The sequence below is a fragment of the Biomphalaria glabrata genome, chromosome 1, assembly GCF_947242115.1.
Source record: "Biomphalaria glabrata chromosome 1, xgBioGlab47.1, whole genome shotgun sequence".
In the NCBI taxonomy this organism is placed as follows: Eukaryota; Metazoa; Mollusca; class Gastropoda; family Planorbidae; genus Biomphalaria; species Biomphalaria glabrata.
Window position 1 is genome coordinate 55,462,722 of NC_074711.1, and position 25,849 is coordinate 55,488,570.

General features: G+C 37.8%; 1 protein-coding gene across 9 annotated transcripts in view; it reads right to left on the bottom strand.

Moving 5' to 3' along the window:
- Positions 1 to 25,849, bottom strand: part of LOC106078699 (uncharacterized) — a 104,914-nt gene that overhangs the window by 36,362 nt on the left and 42,703 nt on the right. The window contains exon 1 of one of the 9 annotated variants that reach the window (XM_056044980.1): positions 20,848 to 24,863. The exons of the other annotated variants lie outside the window; for them this stretch is intronic. The gene's annotated coding sequence lies outside the window, so the exon portion shown is untranslated. Of the gene's footprint in view, positions 1 to 20,847; positions 24,864 to 25,849 lie in introns of those variants that run through there. 9 annotated transcript variants of the gene reach the window in all.

Genomic DNA, 25,849 nt, shown 5'->3' on the forward strand with positions numbered 1-25,849 from the left:
TTACTTTGAGAGTGGACATTACTTTGAGGGGACATTACTTTGAGATAGGACATTACTTGAGAGGACATTACTTTGAGAGAGTACATTACTTAAGAGGGCATTACTTTGAGAGAGGACATTACTTGAGAGGACATTACTTTTAGAGAGGACATTACTTGAGAGGACATTGCTTTGAGAGAGGACTTTGCTTTGAGAGAGGACATTGCTTTGAGAGAGGACATTACTTTGAGAGGACATTACTTTGAGAGGACATTACTTTGAGAGGACATTACTTTGAGTGAGGACATTACTTTGAGAGTGGACATTATTTTGAGAGGACACTACTTTGAGAGGACATTACTTTGAGAGAGGACATTACTTTGAGAGGACATTACTTTGAGAGGACATTACTTTGAGAGAGGACATTACTTTGAGAGAGGACATTACTTTGAGAGTGGACATTATTTTGAGAGAGGACATTACTTTGAGAGAGGACATTACTTTGAGAGTGGACATTACTTTGAGAGAGGACATTACTTTGAGAGGACATTACTTTGAGAGGACATTACTTTGAGAGAGGACATTACTTTGAGAGTGGACATTATTTTGAGAGAGGACATTACTTTGAGAGAGGACATTACTTTGAGAGAGGACATTACTTTGAGAGGACATTACTTTGAGAGAGGACATTACTTTGAGTGAGGGCATTACTTTGAGAGAGGACATTACTTTGAGAGAGGACATTACTTTGAGAGACAACATGACTTTGAGACAGGACATGACTTTGATCTGATGAATAATGCTTAAGTCTATATGGCAGTTGCTCTAATATGTTTTTAAAATTAAGCTCTCAGTGGATATCTAGGCATTCATAATGTTTAGTTATGTAATAAAGAATTAACTTTAACGGATATTTTATATCGTAAACACCACTTGATACATCTCGATACACTTGCACTTGATACATCTCGATGCACTTGATACATCTCGATACACTTGATACATCTCGATACACTTGATACATCTCGATACACTTGATACATCTCAGTACAGTTGATACACTTGATACATCTCGATATAGTTGATACAACTCGGTACAGTTGATACACTTGATACATCTCGATACAGTTAATACATCTCGGTACAGTTGATACACTTGATACATCTCAATACACTTGATACATCTCGATACACTTGATACATCTCGGTACAGTTGATACACTTGATACATCTCGGTACAATTGATAAACTTGATACATCTCGATACAGTTGATACATCTTGGTACAGTTGATACACTTGATACATCTCAATACACTTGATACATCTCGATACACTTGATACATCTCAATACACTTGATACATCTCGATACACTTGATATATCTCAATACACTTGATACATCTCGATACATTTGATACATCTCAATTCACTTGATACAACTCGATACACTTGATAGATATCGGTACAGTTGATACACGTGATACATCTCGATACACTTGCTACATCTCGATAAACTTGATACATCTCAATACACTTGATACACTTAATTCACCGTGATACACTTGATAGCAACATTTGTACCTTTGATCTCGAGTAATACTTTTCGTTTGTATGACACGGATGTATGTGTTTGGCAGATATTTATTATCATTTTCATAACAATAACAAAAATAATAAAAGAAATAGATGAAAACTTTGTTAGTGACATGATGTAACTTTCAAAGTACATACCTACCTACCTACCTACCTGCCTGCCTACCAGCCTACCTACCTACCTACCTACCTACCTGCCTGCCTGCCTACCTACCTACCTACCTACCTACCTACCTACCTGCCTACCTACCGACCTACCTACCTACCTACCTACCTACCTGGCCGAAGATGAGAAGAGTTCCAATCTTAAATGAATTTGTGTTGGGGGAGGCTATTAGAATATAAGCTTAGCTTTAGGTACCTGACTTAAAGTGCGGAAACAAAAAGGTCGTTGTGAATAGTTGTGTTGGTTCTTAACACTCTGATAAACTTAGTACACAGAGTCTAGATATGTTTGTGTTGAGTAAGACTTATCAGTGACACATGCAATGACGACTGTATGTGTGAATGATGCAGTAATTTTGTAAATGTAAAGTGGATTACATCAATTAGTATCTAATCCTGATCTTCGCTTTTAGTACAATATATTTCTTCTTTGAATTTTGTAGTTTCTTGATAGAGTTTAGAGGTTTAAAGATCTAAATAAATTGTTCTCTTATTTCTGCTCTCACACAAAAGAGAAAAAAAAAAGGGAGAGTATCAATTTGTTTGAACAAGCACAACCCACCTGAAACCGGCTCTGTCAATACAAGAATTTCACTACTTTTAGACTGATAATCAAACATGGCAGACTCCTGGACAACCAGTACCGCACTGAAATGTTTCATTGGAAATAAACGTTTCAATTCGAGAATATTCTTCTAAAGTGGTCTTTTTACGTGGAAGGTGCAAATTTAATCCTGTGGGATTTCACGAGTTCAAAGCAAACCTCTACGAGAAAGACACTGGACTATGTATTAAGGCTTTCTACATAAATACTTCTACATTGGTAATAGTCTTTGTCCTGAATTTTGTTTAAATGTTGAATTTCGAATATACAGAGACGAATCATATGAACGTAAAAGTATCCCTTTCAGACCTTGCGATCTCTAGGCCATGTGCTATAAAGGTCATGTGTTTCAGACCTTGCGATCTCTAGGCCATGTGCTATAAAGGTCATGTGTTTCAGACCTTGCGATCTCTAGGCCATGTGCTATAAAGGTCATGTGTTTCAGACCTTGCGATCTCTAGGCCATGTGCTATAAAGGTCATGTGTTTCTAGGGTCGACGGTTAACGAAGGTGTCATGTGGCCAACTACCATTCATCTTTTCTGGCCCCACTTTATGAATTAAATCTACGAGATTTGGGTGGACTTCACTACTCAACCACCACACCCCTTCCCAAGTATCCTACTAATAATGATAAATATACTTTATTGAGTCTAACATGTGATGGGCATTACACTAGTCCATTCAAACACATGATAGAGTTACACTTGATTGAGTTATCACAGGATTGTGTTTTGCACATGGTCTCAATGAAATTGACTCGCCATATATTGGAAATATTTATAAACTCTTGTCTTTTTGTAAATGTAAAAAACAAAACAACTCTAAATAGCCACATTCATAATCTACACCATGGTATTAGGTACAAGAGGTTGTATAAATTCATTAGCCAGAAAATGACTGGCAAAACCGCAAGTAATGACGTTATTCAGTCTCACGACTACGGTCTGCCAACTCTGTTCAGTACAGTCTCTAAACTACAGTCTGCCAACTCTGCTCAAATTTACCTATCATAAGTAAGTGGGTAAACATGACATGCAACCTCTACTAGCAGTAGCAGCACCAGAGTACACGAGTTATTGAGAGAAGTGGAAGGAAATAAAACATACTGCTTGGCAACATCGCCTAGCAGCGACACAGCTAGACCACAACTAACTGCAGGATATTCATGCTGGTCTCTTGATATTTAATAAACGTGCACATTTTGTAGGTGAATACTTTACAATGTTATACTCTGGGTAGACTTTTGGTGTAGTATTTTAACATTAATAGACTATGGTAGACTAGACTATGGTAGACTATGGTAGACTAGACTATGGTAGACTATGGTAGACTATGGTAGTCGAGACTATGGTAGACTATGGTAGACTAGACTATGGTAGACTATGCTAGTCGAGACTATGGTAGACTATGGTAGACTATGGTAGACTAGACTATGGTAGACTATGGTAGACTAGACTATGGTAGACTAGACTATGGTAGACTATGGTAGACTAGACTATGGTAGACTATGGTAGACTAGACTATGGTAGACTATGGTAGACTATGGTAGACTAGACTATGGTAGACTATGGTAGTCGAGACTATGATAGACTATGGTAGACTATGGTAGACTAGACTATGGTAGACTATGGTAGACTAGACTATGATAGACTATGGTAGACTAGACTATGATAGACTATGGTAGACTAGACTATGATAGACTATGGTAGACTATGGTAGTCGAGACTATGATAGACTATGGTAGACTAGACTATGGTAGACTATGGTAGACTAGACTATGGTAGACTATGGTAGACTAGACTATGATAGACTATGGTAGACTAGACTATGATAGACTATGGTAGACTAGACTATGATAGACTATGGTAGACTAGACTATGGTAGACTATGGTAGACTAGACTATGGTAGACTATGGTAGACTAGACTATGGTAGACTATGGTAGACTAGACTATGGTAGACTATGGTAGTCGAGACTATGGTAGACTATGGTAGACTAGACTATGGTAGACTATGGTAGACTATGGTAGTCGAGACTATGGTAGACTATGGTAGACTATGGTAGTCGAGACTATGGTAGACTAGACTATGATAGACTATGGTAGACTAGACTATGGTAGACTATGGTAGTCGAGACTATGGTAGACTATGGTAGACTATGGTAGACTAGACTATGATAGACTATGGTAGACTAGACTATGGTAGACTATGGTAGACTAGACTATGATAGACTATGGTAGACTAGACTATGATAGACTATGGTAGACTAGACTATGGTAGACTATGGTAGACTATGGTAGTCGAGACTATGGTAGACTATGGTAGTCGAGACTATGGTAGACTATGGTAGACTAGACTATGGTAGACTATGGTAGTCGAGACTATGGTAGACTATGGTAGTCAAGACTATGGTAGACTATGGTAGTCGAGACTATGGTAGACTATGGTAGTCGAGACTATGGTAGACTAGACTATGATAGACTATGGTAGACTAGACTATGGTAGACTATGGTAGACTAGACTATGATAGACTATGGTAGACTAGACTATGATAGACAATGGTAGACTAGACTATGGTAGACTATGGTAGACTATGGTAGACTAGACTATGATAGACTATGGTAGACTAGACTATGGTAGACTATGGTAGACTAGACTATGGTAGACTATGGTAGTCGAGACTATGATAGACTATGGTAGACTAGACTATGGTAGACTATGGTAGTCGAGACTATGGTAGACTATGGTAGTCGAGACTATGATAGACTATGGTAGACTAGACTATGGTAGACTATGGTAGTCGAGACTATGGTAGACTATGGTAGACTAGACTATGGTAGACTATGGTAGTCGAGACTATGATAGACTATGGTAGACTAGACTATGGTAGACTATGGTAGTCGAGACTATGATAGACTATGGTAGTCGAGACTATGGTAGACTATGGTAGACTAGACTATGGTAGACTATGGTAGACTAGACTATGATAGACTATGGTAGACTAGACTATGGTAGACTATGGTAGACTAGACTATGGTAGACTATGGTAGTCGAGACTATGATAGACTATGGAAGACTAGACTATGGTAGACTATGGTAGTCGAGACTATGATAGACTATGGTAGTCGAGACTATGATAGACTATGGTAGACTAGACTATGGTAGACTATGGTAGTCGAGACTATGGTAGACTATGGTAGACTAGACTATGGTAGTCGAGACTATGGTAGACTATGGTAGACTAGACTATGGTAGACTATGGTAGTCGAGACTATGGTAGACTATGGTAGACTAGACTATGGTAGACTATGGTAGTCGAGACTATGATAGACTATGGTAGACTAGACTATGGTAGACTATGGTAGTCGAGACTATGGTAGACTATGGTAGACTAGACTATGGTAGACTATGGTAGTCGAGACTATGATAGACTATGGTAGACTAGACTATGGTAGACTATGGTAGTCGAGACTATGGTAGACTATGGTAGACTAGACTATGGTAGTCGAGACTATGGTAGACTATGGTAGACTAGACTATGGTAGACTATGGTAGTCGAGACTATGATAGACTATGGTAGACTATGGTAGTCGAGACTATGGTAGACTATGGTAGACTAGACTATGGTAGTCGAGACTATGGTAGACTATGGTAGACTAGACTATGGTAGACTATGGTAGTCGAGACTATGGTAGACTATGGTAGTCGAGACTATGGTAGACTATGGTAGACTATGGTAGTCGAGACTATGGTAGACTATGGTAGACTATGGTAGTCGAGACTATGGTAGACTATGGTAGACTAGACTATGGTAGACTATGGTAGTCGAGACTATGGTAGACTATGGTAGACTAGACTATGATAGACTATGGTAGACTAGACTATGGTAGACTATGGTAGACTAGACTATGGTAGACTATGGTAGACTAGACTATGGTAGACTAGACTATGGTAGACTATGGTAGTCGAGACTATGGTAGACTATGGTAGACTAGACTATGGTAGACTATGGTAGTCGAGACTATGATAGACTATGGTAGACTATGGTAGTCGAGACTATGGTAGACTATGGTACACTAGACTATGGTAGACTAGACTATGGTAGACTAAGGTAGACTAGACTATGTATGGTAGACTATGTATACTAGACTATGGTAGACTACGTATAGTAGACTATGGTAGACTACGTATAGTAGACTATTGTAGACTATGTATAGTATGGTAGACTATGGTAGACTACGTATAGTAGACTATGGTAGACTATGTATAGTAGACTATTGTAGACTATGTATAGTAGACTATGGTAGACTACGTATAGTAGACTATGGTAGACTACGTATAGTAGACTATGGTAAACTACGTATAGTAGACTATGGTAGACTATGTATAGTAGACTATGGTAGACTACGTATAGTAGACTATGGTAGACTATGTATACTAGACTATGGTAGACTACGTATAGTAGACTATGGTAGACTATGTATAGTAGACTATGGTAGACTACGTATAGTAGACTATGGTAGACTACGTATAGTAGACTATGGTAGACTACGTATAGTAGACTATGGTAGACTACGTATAGTAGACTATGGTAGACTACGTATAGTGGACTATGGTAGACTACGTATAGTAGACTATGGTAGACTATGTATAGTAGACTATGGTAGACTACGTATAGTAGACTATGGTAGACTATGTATAGTAGACTATGGTAGACTACGTATAGTAGACTATGGTAGACTACGTATAGTAGACTATGGTAGACAGGGGCGGACTGGCTATATGGGCAAACGGGCAAATGCCCGGTGGGCCGGTACCAAATGGGCCGGTCTGGTCGCGACCAAAGAAAAAAAAATTCAATGCAGACAACTTTAAAAAAAAAGTGACAGCAGCAAGACACAAAGACACGAACACGTTTTCTTGTTTTTTTTTATTATTATTACAATTAATTTTGTTTAAAATTCTACAAGAATGTAATTTTAAGAATTACACTATACAATGTACGTATTAGACCTAACTTTCTGCTATGCACGAGCGGCATGGCCTTCAACACTACTTTGATGTCTCCGAGACTGTGTTTGGCCTGATCATTTTGCTGGTCGGCATGGGCCTTTGATAGCACTCCTATTTTTTGTTTTGCTCCTTCCCTCACCCGTTTTTTGGTGGTTCCATTGAAAATTAACGAAAAAGAGGGATGGGAGAGGATAAGTTAGAAAACATTGATATAACACGACAAAATGGGAGACAATTAGCTCTTTAACAAAACTTAAACACATACACACCTGCGCGAAATAGCAAACCACCCATCTTATTCATAGCTCAATATGGGTATAAAGTTCTACTTTCTTGTTTATTAGTCGTTTACTACTCTTAAGGATGACAAAAAAAAATTATTTAATTAAAACATAAATCTAGATCTAAATCAATCCTATACCATTATGATTAATGGCAAACTTATGCTTAGTATTAAGTCATTAATAATGAAAATTATTACAATAATTACAATAATTTATATAGCGCTGTCATATCCGATATTTAATGAAAGGAGATTTAGAATCACTTAGATCTATATCTATATTTTAAATAATATATTCATATACAAGTCGCGTTTTTGAGAATGTACTAGGACGAAGCAAGAGCTTTTCCTATTTAGAAGTAGCCTACCTCTCTAACATTTCTGCTTTCTCTTAACTTTGAAAGGAATATATATATATCATGGGCGTAGCCAGGGGGGGGGGGTTGGGGTTCAAACCCCCCCCCCCCCCCCCGAAATGAAATCCCCCCCTGGGGGGGGGGAATCGGAATTTAGTGAATGATTTTTTGCTTTGATTTTGTTTATTATAGGTGAGATTTGAATACTAAACCATCACTTGTCCCAGCACAACCAATGGGGTTTTGATTTTAAAACCCCCTACCAGGGGGTTTTGAGTTTTAAACCCCCTACCAGGGGGGTCGAGTTTAAAAACCCCTACCAGGAGTTTTGAGTTTAAAACCCCCCAACTAGGGGTTTTGAGTTTTAAACCGCTTACTTGGGGTTTTCGCATTTAACTCCCCCTCTTCTATAAAACAAAACAAAAAAAAAATGCAAACGAAAATCCCCTAATTCCAAGAGCACAGTTAAGGGAGATTTTGATTTTAAAACCCCCTCCAAAATTTACGATAAACCCCCTCTTCAATATAAAAAAAAAGCTAATTAGGCAATCAAAATGTTATGAGCGTAGCTAAATGGGTTTTGACATAGTTTTAAGTTTAAACCCCACTTAAGCGGGGTTTGAAGATAAAAAATACCTCTTTAATAATAAAAACAAAGCAAATTATACACTCAAAATGTTATGAGTGTAGTCAAAGGGGTTTTAAGTTTAAACTCCCCGCCAGTGGAGTTTGAAGCTAAAAAGTACCTATTCAATATAAATAAAAGTAAATTACTCACTCTAAAATCTATGAGCGCAGCCAAAGGGGTTTTGAGTTTAAACCCCCCCCCCTCCGCCGCAGCCAAAGGGGTTTTGAGTTTAACCCCCCCCCCCCCGCTAGGGGGGTTTGAGGCTAAAAAATACATCTTCAGCGTAAGAAAAAAGCAAATTACGAACTCAAAATGCTATGAGCGTTGCCAAAAGAATTTGAGTTTAAACCCCCATTCAGAGGGGTTTAATGCTAAAAATACCTCTTCAATATAAAAAAAAAAGCAAATTACACTAAAATTATTTGAGCGTAGCCAATCCAATCGGGGGTTTTGAGTTTAAACCCCTCTTCCACAGATGGAGTTTGTTTAAACTTTAAAACCCCTCCAGATGGTTTTGAGTTTAAGATCCCCCTACAGTCCCTACGGAGCATTTTGAGTTGGAAAACCCCCAACAGATGATTTTGACGATAAAACTTCTCTTTTCGTTATAAAATCTACTGTCACTTAATTCCAAGAGCGTATTCAAGAGAGGTTACACATTTTTACCAGTGGCAGGGCTCCCTTAATAAACTGCAGTGAATAGTCATCTGCCGAAATTGAAAAACACTAAATGTGGCTCAACAAAGATGGCTAAGACAGATTTTAGGAGTCAGTTATAGAGATCGGGTTTAAATCAAGGAAATCCTATGCCGAACTGGGAGTTGACCCCTTAGTAAGATTGTGAGAGAGCGACGCATGAGGTTTGCGGGACATGTTCTCCGACAAAATGAATTACGCATAAGAAGAGTTGCAATGATATCCTAGTACAACTTGACGCCACTTATTCTTTGAGGTCCTCATGGGCAGTTGGGAAGAGGCTTCAGACATTACAAGTGACAGATTTTTATGGAAACAGTTTATCGTCAAATGCTCCGAACGGCGCGGTAGGGTCTAAGTCAGTAAGAATAGCACATTAGGTTTTTGAAATAAAACTTTTTAATAGCAGGAAAATGCACTGTAGATACCACAGAACATGCATTTTGTTGGCTTTCAAGACCAGAAATAATGCTTGGCAGCGGGGCTTCGCCCCGCGCTAAGGGAGCTCCTAGCGCTCCCCCAGACCCCATTGCTAGTAATAGCTGGGAATCTACAATTTTATGGAAACAGCTTGACGGCAAATGCGCCGAACGTCGCGGGAGGGTCTAAGTCAGTAAGAATAGCACATTAGGTATTTGAAATAAAACTTTTTAATAGCAGGAAAATGCACTGTAGATACCTCAGGATATGCATTTTGTTGGCTTTCAATATCAGAAATAGTGCTTGGCGGCGGGGCTTCGCCTCGCGCTGGGGGAGCTGCTAGCGCTCCCCCAGACCCCCTTGATAGTATTGGTGGGGAATCTACAATTTTCCCACTAACTCATGGAAGAATGATGGGTCAGAATGCAATAAAGATTATGTACACACACACACACAAACACACATAAATATATATTTTAAACAAATTTCGCGGGGGGGGGGGGGGTAAAAAAAAATCCCCCCCAACCCCCCCCCCCCCCCCCCCGAAAAAAAAATCCTGGCTACGCCCATGATATATATATATATATATATATATATATATATATATATATATATATGTATATATAGTTCGTCCATCGTAGTTCGATTACGACCACTTTGTCATCCAGGGGGCTGAGGGCTTTGCACTGGAGTTTGATAACTCTTCGTGTGGCTGGTGAGACCCATGTGAGCCCGGAATGTTCGGCCGCACACTAGGCAGGTTATTCCAGCTGGAGCTAGTGTCGTGGGCCTTGCTTTTCTTCTCTGGCATTCTTCTTCTGCCAGCTTTCTCTTTTCCTCAGCAAACCTATGCGCCAGTTTTCACAGCGCGCTGTCATGATGCTCTGTCATGTGCCTCTGTCTCCCAGGTGGCTGGCTCTATGCTGAACGCCTTCAGAGAAGCCTTGAGGGTGTCCCTGAAGCGCTTTCTTTGACCACCATGCGAGCGCTTTCCTTCGCTTAGTTGGCCATACAAGAGTCGTTTAGGGATGCGGTGGTCTTCCATTCTTCATACGTGTCCTGCCCATCGCAGCTGGGACTGCATTAGGATTGTGTGGATGCTTTGCAGACCCGCTCTTTGAAGGACTTCAGTATCTGGTATTTTGTCTTGCCATTTGACATTCAGTATTTTTCACAGACATGTAATGTGGAAGTGATTTATTTTCTTTGTATGTTAACTGTACACTATCCATGTTTCTGAGACGGCTCGATAGACCCCTAGTTTTGTATTTGTGGTGATACCACTTTAAAGTCAGCCAGGAAAACCAATGATTTAGCATATTTTAAATCACAGATCAACATGCATGACTAGATTGACACGTCAAATGCGTAGGACCTAATTATTTTATATTTTTTGAAGAAACGTCTGTAATCTATAAGTAATACCAAAATGTTTGAAAGTAATTAAGGCTGCTATTGTAGTGTTTATAGTTTTCAGAATACATTATGTAAGCCAACGAAAGCATACATTCAGTTTTCGATGCGTTATCAAACTTTATATATTTTTAATAGAATTAGGCTTACACCTTTGATAAAACACATGGGCGTAGCCGAGGGGGGAGGGGTTCAAATCATCACTGGCCTGAGATCTCATTGTCTGAAAGGGACACTTTACTTACTTTCCCAGTGCAGCCAACTTAAGCAAACTACAGTCACCAAATTTCATGAGCGTAGCGAAATGGGGTTTTGTGGTTTCCCTCCCCCCCCCCTTTTCAATACAATGCTAATGCATTTTATCATTTTCTACCAGTCGCTGGACTCCAGTGAAAAGAAGATTTAGTTATATATTTTTTTAGCGGAAGAGTAGCAGGCTAATTGCATTGTAGATACCTCAAAATATGCATTTTTAAAGCTTAAAATAAAGGAAATAATGCTTGGATCCGGGGCTTAGCCCCGGAGCCCAGTGGGGGAGCTTACAGCGCTCCCCCAGACTCCCTAGCTGTCCCTTGGCGGTGTGTACTGCCTTTCACTGCTTATAGAAGAGAGTATTCTAGGGTAGAAAAAATGAAGATTAATTACATATACACACACTAATATATATATATATATATATATATATATATATATATATATAAATTGATAAATTGAGGAGGGGGTCTAAAATCCCCCCACCCCCCCACCGAAAATATATGACATGCGATTAGTGGGCCGGTTTATATGGTAATGCCCGGGCCGATTTTGATACCCAGTCCGCCCCTGATGGTAGACTATGTATAGTATGGTAGACTATGGTAGACTACGTATAGTAGACTATGGTAGACTATGTATAGTAGACTATGGTAGACTACGTATAGTAGACTATGGTAGACTATGATAGACTATGTATAGTAGACTATGGTAGACTACGTATAGTAGACTATGGTAGACTATGATAGACTATGTATAGTAGACTATGGTAGACTACGTATAGTAGACTATGGTAGACTATGTATAGTAGACTATGGTAGACTATGTATAGTAGACTATGATAGACTATGTATAGTAGACTATGGTAGACTACGTATAGTAGACTATGGTAGACTATGATAGACTATGTATAGTAGACTATGGTAGACTATGTATAGTAGACTATGATAGACTATGTATAGTAGACTATGGTAGACTACGTATAGTAGACTATGGTAGACTATGTATAGTAGACTATGGTAGACTATGTATAGTAGACTATGACAGACTATGTATAGTAGACTATGGTAGACTACGTATAGTAGACTATGGTAGACTATGTATAGTATGGTAGACTATGGTAGACTACGTATAGTAGACTATGGTAGACTATGTATAGTAGACTATGGTAGACTATGTATGGTAGACTATGGTAGACTATGTATAGTATGGTAGACTATGGTAGACTACGTATAGTAGACTATGGTAGACTACGTATAGTAGACTATGGTAGACTATGTATAGTAGACTATGGTAGACTATGAATAGTAGACTATGGTAGACTATGTATAGTAGACTATGGTAGACTATGTATAGTATGGTAGACTATGGTAGACTATGTATAGTAGACTATGGTAGACTATGTATAGTATGGTAGACTATGTATAGTAGACTATGGTAGACTATGTATAGTAGACTATGGTAGACTATGTATAGTAGACTATGGTAGACTATGTATAGTAGACTATGTATGGTAGACTATGGTAGACTATGTATGGTAGACTTTTGTAGACTGTGTATGGTAAACTATGGTAAAAATGACATAATGAGCAGATTTAAATGTCACATTTCTAAAGAAATATGGGGAAACTTTGTTAATGAAAAAGAGAGGGTGATAGATAGAAAGACGATACTTGGGAAGAGAGAGAGGTAGTGACAGATGCATGGACGGAAAGAAAAAGAGAGAGAGAGAGGGAGAGAGAGGAGAGGCGTATTGTGCTCAGATAATAATTAGTGTCAAAAGCTTGCAATTGTGCATTGAAAAACACAATTCTGCACGATCGTAATGGTGGCTCGGCCCTAAGAATAGCATACAGTAAATCAGCGGATACGGAAATCCAAAAAAAGAAAACAGAAAATCAATCAATGGATGGTGGATACTAAAGGGAACAACTAAGATCAATCAGTGAATACATGTACTGACATTTTAAAACCAAAAAATTAGTATAAAACCAAGTCAGTTTGTTTAATCTACTTTTGATAAATATTTTCTCAAAATATAAAGCGCTAAAGTGGGAACTAATCTTATATATATAAATTTTATATTCTTTAAAGAAACTTAAATTCGACATCTGTAATACCCAGACCGCATTTTGAAATACCCAGATATACACAAAATTACAAACCTAGCACTGGAGGCTATAATGCTGCAAAAAGTATACAAAACTAATAGCACACAAACAAAATGCTTGGTGGCCAAAGTTTCGTTGAAGTTTAGTTCCAGCCATAACCCTCTCCCCCATCAGGCATTCAAAACCCTCTCCCCCATCAGGCATCCATAACCCTCTCCCCCATCAGGCATTCCTAACCCTCTCCCCCATCAGGCATTCAATCAAACAAAAACCTAAATCAGGCGCTAGGCTGATGGGGTGACATCACGTTACATCACGTGTCATTCCGCGACTCCTGATGTGCCAGGGACAAAATCAATCCCAGACTTCTTCTTGGCTCCATTAACCATCTGATAATCTCTCATTAGTTGGGAGACCGAGTAGTTTTTGTGTGTGATCTTTCCATCTGTTGTAGGCACGCGGGTGGTCGGAGTATCTCCATACTAACATCATAGGCTTAGAATTGATTGATCAGTTTTCATATAATGTTTAATCTAATATAACCTAACCTAATCTTATCTAATCTAAATGTCTACGCATCCAGCGTAGCCAAAGGGCTTTTGAGGTTAAAACCCTCTCTAATAAAAAAAAACTAAAGCAAAATTACAGTCAACAAAATTACACGAACGAAGCCGGGGAGGGGGGGGGAGAGGTTTCAATTACCCCCCCCCCTTTACCTCCCTCGTAGCCAAGAGGATTTTGAGGTTAAAACCTCTCTCTCTCTCGAAAGATCAAATGAAGCAAGGCTACAATGACTAAATTCTATGATCGTTGTCGTGTTTGGGGGGGGGGGACGTCCAACTAAAAAAAAAAGTGTAATTAATTAATTCAAGCAAAACTGCACTTAAGAAACTCCATGACCCTAAGCCCTCTCCTCAATAAAATTAATTGGGTTCCATTAATACATTAAATTATGAGAAATCAAGCAACAGTCGGAGAAAAACCAAAGCAATTTACAGTCCCAAATTCCAGGGGGGGGGGGGGGAGGTCTGGTGAGTTTCCACCCATTTCAAATAAAAACTACAGTTGCCCGATTCCACGGGTGTAGCCATGGGAGGTTTAGAGGTTCAAAACACCTTTAAATAAAACATAGCTTTTTCCTATTAGTAGCAGTGTAGTGAATATCAGATTTGATGTTTAATCTGCACTTTTGTGTATGAAGAATCATAGGATAGTTCTTACGTAACTAATACAGAAGAATAACAACAATTGGCGCGGGGCTACCAACGCTCTCCCAGACACCCTAGTTGACATAACGTAAAGTTAAGGGTGATTGTGTGCGTTTGGGCACAAGAGAACAACATTTACCCTTTCCCCCCTCCTCCAATATATATATAATATATATATATATATATATATATATATATATATATATATATATATATATATATATATATATATATATATATATTGTTAGGCTATGCTAGTTTACAATAAGGAATTCGGCGAAATAAAAGTTCAGATTCATTTTGTTTTGTGTAGTATTAGACGGATTGTTGGCCTGGCGTCTGTGTTCAGTTGGTTGGTTGAATTAGTTGTTACCTCCTTTATGTTCAGTTTGTAGTGTTGATTTTGGTTGTTACCTCCACCTGAACCTAGTCAACACTCTACTCAAGATACAGGGACAATACAAAGGCTTATATGTATGCTAGAGAGCCCCCCCCCCCCCAATCTTTTTGTTCTCATAGAGTTCATTATACATGAGCTTCTAGGGTGGTTTGCCTTATGAACATGCCAAATGTCAAAGATGAAAGAGTACTAGCTTTATCAAATTCATTGTCTCGCAGTTGGTAACAAGCACGTGAAAGCTGCCAACATACGCAATTATCGGCTTACTGTAAATCATAGAGCAGTCTTGTTATATAGGGACGATGACTAACTGTTGTTTAATCTTGTAATAAGGATGATACTACTATATATCTTGATGAACGTTTCAAGGAAATACTCAAGCCTCATGCCACACACGTTTCACATTTCTTTTTTTTATATTTCTATTTATATAAACAATATTGTTTTGTATTGCGTGTCTTTCACGTTTTATAGCGGTCTGGTTCAACCTCAGGTTCAATCTCTCATAGAATCTCAACCTAGCTGGAGTCAAATTTCAATTCATATTTGAGTCGTCATCTGGATTCAAGTTCGAGTCTTACTGCATGGTACTCAAGCTGCACTCAGCTACCAATCCAATTGGTGAACTTTAAATTGATTGTGTTCTGATCGGCTTATCGAAGTAGTGACTTCTCCCCATAAATAGAACTGTCCGATCAACATCCGGAGAGACCTATGTAGAAGTTAACTAGAATATTTCTAAAGTGATTAGAAGTAATAATGATCACTCATGCTCACAAATCTTTGCCAGTAGTAACGACCGTGAATGTGAACTACTCTTTAAAAGCATGATTCTATAATAAGCACTTGTCAAAAAGTAGTTAACTTTCCTTTGTAAGTAGGTAATTCGACCGGTCATTCTTTGTAAATGGGTTTTTAAGCATTATTTTTTGACATTTTTTGGAGCTAGTGTTGACTTTCATAGTCTGTTTTGCTCAATTGTTAACAAACAAAGATATAAAGAACACATTCACACAGTCTAGGTTTCATTTAGACAGTGTCAATGAGTGTTAGAGTGTGTATTCTAATGTTTGTAGCATTAAGGAACACGAGGCGAGTGAAGTATGAACTAGAATAACTTTGTGCTCTACATTCAACTAGTTATCACCAGGATTGCGTTACTCTGTTTTAGAACATTTGTTTAAGAACATGTCTACTTTATATATACATATAGCCTATACATTTATTGTTTGAAATGATTCCCTTTTTATAAAGATGGTAATAAGAAGGGTTACAACCAAATACGTCTTAGCAGATATGTCCTGTCCTGTCCGCAACCTCACACTAAGATTTCAGCCTGAGATCGATAAGAGACAAGACCAAATTTATTGCGAACACTACGCACGCCAGTTTGATCCTCCCAGCCCACGAGTCGGTCCTGAGGTTACCGTTTCTGCTAAAAGTTTGGCATTCAAAAGCCGAGTCATTATCATCAACTTACTGCTTCCACTAGATCATGGAGGTGTACGTTTCAGATGTGTGCTTATAGCCCTAGTCTCACGCACAAAGGCAAAAGATAGCAATGTTCAAACTCGGGTGTTGTCGACGGTCGTTGACTTGTAGCACCAAGCAGCTGGAAGGCAACTATACCGCAGTAGCGTATTATATTTTATCTTTTACATTTTGAAATAAATTGAATAACATCTTTGTGAGAAAAACTGAATGTAACTTTATTACAATAAAGACAAATTCAACTTGAGATAAAAAGAAAAAACAAAACAAACTAACAAATCTAAGTCACTATAAAAACAGGTCCTTTCACTCAGGACTCCTGGACTCTACGCGAGACCATTTTGTAATTTCATTACATAGCCACCAACCAATCTTCTTCTCACCATCTCCATAGAAATACACACACACACACCATAACATCGGTACAGCACGAATTGCATAGCTCTATCTAGCTCAGTGGTTCCCAAATATATATGCATCGTAGACCCCTTGACACATTTTCTGGTTTTCCGTAGACCCCCTGCTTAAGTTATATTGAATTTTTGAAAATTCCCCAATTTCAAATTACACATTTTGTTTAAAATAATTTCTAATGACACGAGGAGTGAAAAAGTAATTTAAAACTACATTTTAAGTTGAATTAATTTTTTAAAATAAATTTATTAACAAAATTCATATTTAAACTCATTATATAACAGTCAATACATATAGCATACAATCACTAAACACATTGGAAACTTTTTGTTTTTAAAGGTTTGCAAGCTCACCATCCATTGCTAAGGAGATTATGTTTCATATAGGGATTTGTTATTTTATGAAGTAGTTCTTTAAAACATTAAATATTAATGTGCTTAAGTATCACAGTAAAAGTTTTCACAAAGAGCAGTTTTTCGTGGATTTCTTAAGCCATAATAATTTGAATAAAAAAATACATCATTACTAGACAAGGTTGACTCAGCCAGCAGTACAGAGAAATATGTTGTTTGAAGAAATATGTCGTTTCCTAAGAAGAAAGAAATATTTGACCATATTCCAACAGAGCTCAAGAATTTAGTGAACTCTTCTATAAATCCATTGCCCTAACAACCAATGGGTCAGAGTTTGCATGGATGGTTCTCAGAAAGCCCCCACATACGGAGGAGCTGGAATACTCACTGAATAGCCCAATGGAGAAAAAATAATTTAAAAAATAAGTTCATTATAACTAATGAGCTCTATGACAACCACAGAGAAGAAATAAGAGCACTGGAGCTAACAGCTACCATGCTAGCGAATCAGCCAAGTTCACCAAACAGTTAAATTTTTTCTTAATCAATATAAAAATGGTCCTTCAAGGCTTGACAAACTCTGATGCCTCCTAAATAAAACAACTCATGATGCTGGACTGACGTTTGGTGGTCACCTTGCCTGATCGCATCTCCCGTCGGGAGATTTGGGCTAGGATGTAATTATCCACATAATCTGAAGGAACATCCAAAAGATTTTGTACAAAACATATTGTGTGACCTTGTAAAGTTCAACAATAGCAAGAACACTGTTCTCCAATGTTTAAATAGAAGGAAATAGAAGGCTGACACACTTGCCAAATGTGAGAAAACAAATACACACTTGAACATCGCATTATATCAGGAAGAAATGAAGAAACTAATAGTGAATTGTAAAAACGAGAAATGGACAAGCTCTCATTCGATATACAAGAAAAAAGACACCTATAATAAACTATCCCGATACGACCACCTACAATTTTTCACGTCAGAATCGTAGGCCTACACATCATAATGAGAAAACATATGTTCTGGAAGCTCAAAATTCGTACCGTTGACCTTTGTCACTAGAGAATGCCGACCATGTCTATAAAATTGCATTCTTCATCAAGAGGCCCAAAACAAGACACCGGCCACAAAACTCAAACATTAAATTTTTTTTATGATATAAGTCTGTGTAAGCGTTTTTACAATTTCTTCAACGGCTGGTAATATCAATAATTTGCCTCTCGTGTGAGGTTTTCAGTATTTTACTATAATCATCTTCTCAATGTCAGGTCAAAAAGAGATTTTGTGGGTGTATTCTGAACTTCATCTTTGAGTGTTTGAAAGTTTTGCAAACCTTTATCTTTTTATAAGGGTGGCAGCATCTAAAATGATCCTCCAGCTTAATTGGTTTAATAGCATCATAAAAAATGGCACATTAACTCTCGCTTGTTTGACAAGGAAGTAATGAAGTTCAATTTCAAATACCTAACGCTGTACAGTCTACATTTATTATTGTTAAAGTTATAACTAAACAAAACTACATTATTTAAATATAGTTATTAAATTAAATAAAACTATTTTTCATTCAATCAGCAGGATAAAGGTTTTAAAGAATTCACAAGGTACAAATCTTAAATGTGTGCATAAAAAGATTCCAATGGTCAAAATTAAAGTCACGCCATGCTGAATTGAGATTCTTTATCGTAGACCCCCGTGCACATATCATAGACCCCCAATTCCCATTTTAACTTTCGTAGACCCCTTGGAAGTCTTCGTAGACCCCTGGGGGTCCATATAGACCACTTTGGGAATCACTGATCTAGCTAAACATCCGACGAGCTGTAAATATACATAGAGAATGTAAACTTTTATTTTAAAATTTTATGGACGTTGTTTCTTTGAATAAACCACCAAAAATTGTGTGAATACATTTTGTTTCTATTGATACTTTTCTTTAAGGGTCGAGTTTGTCGATAGCCTGGGAAACGATGTCTTTAATAACAATAACAACTCAATAGATCCACAAAATATTTGTAAGGCTCATCAATTAATTCTCAGAATGAATCGTTTAGATCACGTCGCAATGTTTCAAAGAAATACAGTCATACCGAAAAGCTAAATGCAGTTATAAGTGTCTCTGTCCCCAAGTGAGTCGCCCACTGATGTCTGCGCTGTTAGAAGTGTCTCTGACTGTCCTAAGTGAGTCGCCCACTGATGTCTGCGGTGTTATTGACAGTGACCTTGAAGTTAATGCCGGGGCATTCAAATCAAAACTTCCGTAAGTCCTTGGTAACCTTTCAAGAAGTCATGGAGGCTAGATCGGGGAACAGTTTTAGTTTACTGATTTACAGTTGTTTTTTAAATAAATAAATGAAGCATGTGTCTGAATTAAAGAGAAGAGAACTTTTATAGTATGGAGGATTGACGTATCCGGTGTATACAGATCTTGATACACTATGTATTTTTAAAAAGAATTAAATACTTTTCGTCGGCCTTTAAGCAGTGCAGAATCAAATTCTGTAAAATATAGCATAAAATCTTTTTTTTTTTCATTTCTAGGTAGCAACAATTTTTTTTTTCATGACAGTGTCTTGACATTTTTGTAAAAATCGATTTAAAATCTGTCCCTACGTCTTTTTATTTATTTTTTTCTAACGTTTTTCTTAAGTTCAATTACATCGCCAATACATTACTTCATATCACTATTTTTTCTTTTTTCTTTCTAATTGTATTTATTGCTTAATGGAATGGAGTCTTGTATGGTGCCCAAACAGTCCAATAGACTAAGCGATAGGTAAAGGTAAACTATTAGGTCTGTTGAATTTTTGGTGATCAGAACATTGCATGCGTCTTTCTGTGCGCGTTTATTACTGCGTATATTGAGTTCCTATGAATCAACAGACTAAGTAGACATACTAAAGATTTATATATGCGAACAGGATAGGATGGCTGCCTGATCGTGCGGTGCGCTGGACTGTCGTTCAGATTTATCGATGGTCCAGGGTTCAAACCCTGCCCGCTCCCACCCCCCGTCGTCCTGCGGGAGGTTTGGACTAGGAAGTAATTATCTTCAACTCTGAAGGAACATCCAAAACATGTAAAACATTTTACAAACATTTTAGACTAAGTCAACTTCAGAAGCATCAATATACTCATTTCATTCAGCATGGGAACGGTCTAGTCTCAATCACTAACGTTAGAGATATTACTGCTATGAAATCTAAGCTACAGTCTCGCTTTGAAGTAATATGGTCTTATTTATACGTTCAATATCTGAGGCCTATCATGCGTCTCTACAATAAGAATCGCGCTAATAGCACGAATGTCGTCAGTTCTATCCCCATACTGGCCAATTAATTTTTCAATTACGATTCGATCTCATCTGCGAATCAAATTTTGGATAGGATTTGATTGGATACCTATCTTATTTCACAATTTATAAACTGATTTATAATATATATATATAACTTGTTTTTACATACCAATACAAATCACTAGTTTCCTGGTTCAAAGTGCGACTTCACTCAATCTATTAGCGTCCCAGTTGTTGGCATGCATGACTAATCCAATGACCAGTCAAGGCATTTCTATTTTATTCTTACAAAGCTTATACCTACTTACTCTGTCTGGTGTACACCTATTTCTCCAACATCTATTCTCGGATCAAGTTAAAACTTTCCACAAATATTTATTCTCCCTAACAAAACATGACTCAATTGAAAAATAAACCAATCAAAGTGTTAATTATTGTTAAGTTGTTATCTTGTTTTAACTCGAAAAAGGGAAATAAATTCTAAATTACTATATATATATATAAGGTAATTTTTGTTTTATTTCGTTTATTTCGTAACTTGTAGACGTGGAGGCAACAGTAAGAAAAAAAAAGTTTAAAATAGAACAAAGTCTTGGCCAATGTAACTCTACAGTGTCTTGTGACATGCTAATGTACATAAAGTAACAGACAGCGAGTGACAGTGATTAATTAACTCGTTTACAGACTGTCACACACACTCACACTAGCAGACATGCACACACCTATACGGATAAACTTTAAGGAGGATGTAGGTGTACGTAGAAACTCAAGTGAAATGAGAGATGAAATAAAGTATAACTCACTTAAATACACGCCATTTTGTCCCTCACTTAGTATTTGTTCCTTTAACTTTCACATCCTTAAATATAAACTTAAACTACGACATACCACCTTGTGGTTTCATCAGAATCTATTCAGCCAACACAACCAAACTATCCGTCCAACTTTCCTCCTGGCTACACCAGAAGTACGTACATAGTGCTCATGACGTGTGCTCTCTGTAGCTTTCTATTTACATTTAATGTCTGTAGGTCGACGTCATTTATTTCTATTCAAGTTCAATTGACGTTGAATTATTTGGGATAGTTGCCTAGTTCAGAACAATTCGAACAAATTCTAAGCATCAATTCACTAGCTCACTAGTTTTCTGTAGAATTGTGCAGTGGCGTCGATAAGGTTTATGTCCAAAGGTTTGGGTCAGTTCATGGTGTCAACACCGTCTGCTTCTTTAATTATTATCCCCCTTTACTTCAATGCATTTTATGTTTTCTTTCTCCCTACGCATCCTGAATCATGTTACAGACGAAAGTAATTCCCCCTATTTTTTATATTATTTGCTGCATTATAAGTAGTACTATTTACATATTTATTTAATTACCATCTTTATTAGTTGTGATATTACGTTGCTTTGAAAACGTTACAAGGACGCACAACGTACTTATCTACGCACACTTCACACACTGACTACATACGACGTTACAAGGACGCACAACGTACTTATCTACGGACACTTCACACACTGACTACATACGACGTTACAACGACGCACAACGTACTTATCTACGCACACTTCACACACTGACTACATACGACGTTACAAGGACGCACAACGTACTTATCTACGCACACTTCACACACTGACTACATACGACGTTACAAGGACACACAACGTACTTATCTACGCACACTTCACACACTGACTACATACGACGTTACAAGGACGCACAACGTACTTATCTACGCACACTTCACACACTGACTACATACGACGTTACAACGACGCACAACGTACTTATCTACGGACACTTCACACACTGACTACATACGACGTTACAACGACGCACAACGTACTTATCTACGGACACTTCACACACTGACTACATACGACGTTACAACGACGCACAACGTACTTATCTACGGACACTTCACACACTGACTACATACGACGTTACAACGACGCACAACGTACTTATCTACGCACACTTCACACACTGACTACATACGACGTTAAAACGACGCACAACGTACTTATCTACGGACACTTCACACACTGACTACATACGACGTTACAACGAAGCACAACGTACTTATCTACGCACACTTCACACACTGACTACATACGGTTAAAACATGAAATCATTTATAACAGATATAAAACATCTTTTTGATAATTTGTATTGTTTTACAATTATTGCAGACTACTTTATTTTAAAGTGTCTTACCCGAAACATGATTAGCGTGATCTGGCAATGATTTTTAAATTAGGGCCTAGATATCAAACAGAGACTAAAATCATTATTTAGGTTTTCCACGTACAGCAAAAGCCAACGTTACCCCTACCTTCCATAATTTGCTCAATTTTATGTTTCTTTGACACGTCTCAGACCATGAACGTACCTAGACGTCTTGCAAACTATAATATAATAAAAACTTTATTTAATGATTAGACAAATGAGTAAGTTAATAGTTAAACTCTTAAGAACCAGAGGTAATTCATAGTTTAAATTCCACAAATGATTACAAACTTTGGTTGCATATACAATTGTAATGACAACTTGTTAACTCTTTCTCTCTCTCTTTTTCCACATTGTAAAGGAATTCTTCATTTTGCGCATTACTATTTCACTACCCTGTTATGATTGAGCTTCAATAGCTTTGTTGTTTATTATCAATAAATGTTTTATTTGGTGTCGAATTAAAGGGAAATGCATGCTCTTTTTATATAATTCAATGTCAAGTTTAAAAAATTTAATATTAATTTAATTTAATTAAGTCAAATCAACGATGGTATCGTCGATTAGGAGAGAAAGAGTTAATTATCTTTCTCAGTTATGTAATCCTGGATTGCATAAAAATACGCCACTGAAAGAGCAAGTTCAAGAAGGTAAATATCATCAGACATGCCAATATGTTATTAAGCATGAAGCCTACATCAATTATACCGTTAAGCATGTGTCAATATCACACATGTCAGTAAGCATGAGGTCCATATCACACATGTCAGTAAGCATGAGGTCCATATCACACATGTCAGTAAGCATGAGGTCCATATCACACATGTCAGTAAGCATGAGGTCCATATCACACATGTCGGTAAGCATGAGGTTCATATCACACATGTCAGTAAGCATATAACCTACTTCACACATGTCAGTAAGCATATAACCTATTTCACACATGTTAATAAGCATTTCGCCAATGTTTTTGGTTCGACCTCTTGTTTACATTTTCATGTCAACGCTGAGAATTGTTTCAAGTGGTGAAATAGAAAGAGGTCCGAGAAATATCGAAACGTCTTCAATGGAGAGAGTTGACCACGAGTGCTGGAACGGGGGCTCTGATGGGATGCGCAGATCGATAGTTAAACACTGAAGGCTCCACTTCACGTTTGTCTGGCCCTGAGGCTGACGTGTGCGTGATGACATCGCGGCCTCAGCACTGAGCACACTAGGTTATAATATCACACAACACACACATACCACACATAAAACTCACTCTTGGTACACACGATTATAAAAAAAAAGATATAACACACATAGCACATATATCACTCACTCTTAGCACATATGGCTATAAAAAAAGACATGACACTCATAAGAAAGCACACATAGCACTAACACTAAAAGCACACATAACACATCTAGCTCCCACACATATCACACACGATTGTGGACATCAACAGTGCTATGTAAGATGCACACTTTCCCTCAGACATCTAGCTAGAAAGTGTACATTACATTCACTTCCTATGGCTTAGTTCATTGGACCGTGCTTTACTTATGTCATACTGGGTCAGTGTTTCTCACATTTTTACCAGTGGCGCCCCCTCCACCCTCCTGAGGACAAAAATTACATTCGCGTCCGCAGTTCCCCCTCCCTTTAGCCAACTGAGGATATTATGGAGCGCTGTAAGCTCCCATAGTATGGTCCTGGTGGGTTTTAAAAATGTAATTTACGAGATGAATGTTCACTAACCCAGTCAGTTAACGTTTTTGTTTTTAGATAATTAAGACCCAATTTTGTACACTATGAAATGCTTTTACTGTAGATACGGTACAGAAATAGTGTTAGATGAAGCAGGTAACGCCTCGATCCAGCAAGCGCTGTAAGCTTGGCGTAGCCCTGGCGCCAGCGTATTCTTGCATTTTCTAGTGCGCAGAGCGCATATCAAAAAGGTTAAAATAATAAGTGATGAGAAGGGCCGATATTGAAGTGTTTTTTGCAATTAGTGGGCACTAGTAAAAAATAAGCCTCAGGTCAAATTAAATCTAATAAAAAAGAGTCTGCCCTGACAATACTTTTATGTGAGAACACTCGAGTTCATATTTTTGTCACACAAAAGTCGTCATTTTAATGATGTTACACAGTAGGGAAAATGTCGACCACGTTGACTCAAAATGGGGTTAGATTCGGTAGTGATAAGATAGGTAACGAGAGATAAGATAGGTAACGAGAGATAAGATAGAGATAAGATAGGTAACGAGAGATAAGATAGGTAACGAGAGATAAGATAGGTAACGAGAGATAAGATAGGTAACGAGAGATAAGAAAGGTAACGAGAGATAAGATAGGTAACGAGAGATAAGAAAGGTAACGAGAGATAAGATAGGTAACGAGAGATAAGATAGATTCTTAAGAGATCAGGTAAGTACATTGAGATAAGAATGGTACCGGATAGTGTAATGCGTGTTGAGTGATAATATGAGCATTACTAAAATAATTACTTTTGGTAAGATGAATGTTGTTCTGCAAGATACATAGTTAATTGTAAAATAAAGAGGAGTAATAAGTGCAAATGTGCTGTAAGACCTGTTAAGCGATGTAAGACCTGTAATGTGCTGTAAGACCTGTAATGTGCTGTAAGACCTGTTAAGCGATGTAAGACCTGTAATGTGCTGTAAGACCTGTAATGTTGCTGTAAGACCTGTTAAGCGATGTAAGACCTGTAATGTGCTGTAAGACCTGTAATGTGCTGTAAGACCTGTAATGTGCTGTAAGACCTGTAATGTGCTGTAAGACCTGTAATGTACTGTAAGACCTGTAATGTACTGTAAGACCTGTAATGTACTGTAAGACCTGTAATGTGCTGTAAGACCTGTAATGTGCTGTAAGACCTGTAATGTTGCTGTAAGACCTGTTAAGCGATGTAAGACCTGTAATGTTGCTGTAAG